This window comes from Agrilus planipennis, unplaced genomic scaffold (assembly GCF_000699045.2).
Source record: "Agrilus planipennis isolate EAB-ADULT unplaced genomic scaffold, Apla_2.0 scaffold53, whole genome shotgun sequence".
In the NCBI taxonomy this organism is placed as follows: Eukaryota; Metazoa; Arthropoda; class Insecta; order Coleoptera; family Buprestidae; genus Agrilus; species Agrilus planipennis.
The window spans coordinates 1,166,280-1,168,962 of record NW_020438880.1 but is presented as its reverse complement, the minus strand read 5'-3'; the positions used below and the strand labels follow the sequence as shown (position 1 = coordinate 1,168,962).

Below are 2,683 nucleotides of genomic sequence, written 5' to 3'. Positions count from 1 at the left end.
AACGAAACCGATGAGTTGGTAAAAGTATAGAACTGAAGTGATAGTGTTTTGGTATCGGTGGTATCTTGTACGTCAGGATGTAACTTCAACGTTAGTAAATAATCGCTAATCGGTCATCGAAATAGTATGAAGTGGCGTGCGTGGGAGTAGAGTGTGTAGTTAACCGTGGCCGCGGTCGGCGGCCAATTTGAAAACGAACTACGTCCGGATCTGTGGCGAAGCCACGTTTTACAGGTAAAGGTGTGTCCCCCACTCTCAGTACAGGTTGCGATACCTACCAGTGGAGTTAATATTAACGGCTGTGTAGACTACGTTGCAACCAACGGATTTTGCCGCCGCAAGTGCTCGATTTTTGCTCGAAAACACGGGAAGAAAACGGAATTTCCACTTGCAAACGTTGGAACGCGTGTGTCATCGTGAAAGTGTCCAGTAAAAAGTTCGGGAAGCGGTCGAATAGTTGTCGCAATTTAATGTATGTACGTATAACAAATATTCTTCTGTTCAGTTGTTCGTTTCGTTGGTTGGCTAACGCTGCAAAAGCCAAGGCACGATTTTCGTAGTTGTGATCCGACCTCGAACATCAAATTCCATCGCATCGTGAATTACACGGCGCGTGTATTTCCTTCGATAGTGCTGTTACTTCTTCAGCGCACCTGTGGTGCTTACTACTTTTTATTCTTCACATCCATCGTGTTATTCAAAATTGCGGTTCCTCTTACTATAGATACATCGCGCCGGTCAACTTCCCTCTCATTTTCTCTCTCTCAGGCTCTCGCACACGTTTTGTTAACGTGCCTTCTTCTTCGAGTGATAAGTTTGACAAGGTGCTTTTTTGAACATTTTGAATCATCCAAACACGTCCTCGCTTCTTGTGTTTGTTTATTGTGAGCGTCCGTTAACCGTTTTACGTTCGAAATGTGAATTCAAACGCTAGTGTCCGTTGCGCGAAAGCGTGTCTTCTAAAGTTGGGCAAGTTGTTTTTTATAGTTGTTGTTTTGTTGTTGTTGTTATTCTTTCTTCTTCTTGTTGTTGTGCGGTGTTGTTCTGTGCCGTACCCTTTGGATCGTATTACTTCGCTTTTAATCGGATTACAATACTTTCACGTGTCTCATCTGGATTATACCAGTAACTGTTACTGGACTACAGGAAAATTGCTCTTTGTAAAGGTAAGACTCCAAACTATTATTAGATATTAGAGAGTAACAATATTAGCTCATGAAGCTTCCAAAGGCTTCAAGTTTCCAAGTTTCTGGTTCATTTAAATTAGAAATTTTTACACTGTAATCAATTTCTCCACGTCAGAATATTGTTCTTCATTAATTCGTAGCTTAATTGGTTCCTACTTCCCAAAACAGTTTCTCTATTAACCTTTTCCCGTCTTCTTCAGGTATTATCTACTTTATGACCTGTTTTATACTATCGATAAATACACAGGTATATTGTCACTGTATCGATACGAATGTCCAATTATTTAAAATGATTTTTTATACAATGGGCGGATTTCTATTAAATTTGTTTCTTGAGGTGATCACCTTTTTGAAGTAAACATGTGAGACATACCTAGTCCCAAAGTGTTGTCGAGTACCTACATGTAATGTAACTCTCGTTCTTCTTCCTGCTACTCGTGAAACCCTCAGAAACAAAAGAGAGGAACAAAAGTTTAGAAAGAGGCTGCTTAAAGTGGGGCCCTCCTAGCTGCAAAGAATGCCAAGGAACTCGAGAAGCCGGCGATAAAGACGTGACTCTTGAAACTAAAGTCAGACGTCAGTGACAAATACTAGTTGAAATATGAAGTGGATGAGATGAAGCTGATGATGAGAGGAAGGCATGAATTTCCGGAAGTACCTGACTGTTGTCTATCCTTCCTGTGAACAATATGCCGTCTATTATCAACTTTGATCAAGAATATGTTAAGATGATGTTATCAGATAGTAGAGTAGTGGGTGATTTATCCAATTCAAAAAAGTAATGATGACTTGAAACATCTTATATTTACGCTTTCTTTATGACTATTACAAAATTATTATTGTTGCTAAATTTACAATTTACCTTATCTTATTAGATACGAAATTTTTACTATCGTATGCGTGATTATTACTATTTGGGGTTGATGGTGCACCTTAGCTTATGACTCACTACAGGAAAAATTGCTTTACTGTCAGTCCCTTGCCGGCAATCGAACCCTGGTTTTACGTACCCCAGTAGCACAACAATATTGGTAAAATATTATATTTACATATTGGTGCAATGATGGAAACGTCAGATTTTTTTTTATTGGCCCAATGTAGATTTTTAATATTAACCCAATATTGAAATTAAATATTGTTCCAATGTTAGGAAATAATAAATGTGCAATATTTATTTGAAAAATACAGCCAATATTTGTTTTCCAGATTGGTCCAATATATGTTTTATATATAGTCACAATATATCATGCATATGTAGGCACAATATCTACCCCAGTACCACAAAAATATTGGTAAAATATTATATTTACATATTGGTTCAATGATGGAAACGTCAGATTTTTTTTTATTGGCCCAATGTAGATTTTTAATATTAACCCAATATTGAAATTAAATATTGTTCCAATGTTAGGAAATAATAAATGTGCAATATTTATTTGAAAAATACAGCCAATATTTGTTTTCCAGATTGGTCCAATATATGTTTTATATATAGT

At 37.0% G+C, this 2,683-nt stretch overlaps 1 protein-coding gene across 1 annotated transcript in view; it reads left to right on the top strand.

Moving 5' to 3' along the window:
- Positions 1-284: 284 nt before the first annotated feature.
- LOC108733126 (apoptosis-stimulating of p53 protein 2) overlaps positions 285-2,683 on the top strand; it is a 237,484-nt gene continuing 235,085 nt past the window's right edge. Inside the window, exon 1 of the mRNA XM_018464180.1 lies at positions 285-1,166. The gene's annotated coding sequence lies outside the window, so the exon portion shown is untranslated. The remainder of the gene's footprint in view (positions 1,167-2,683) is intronic.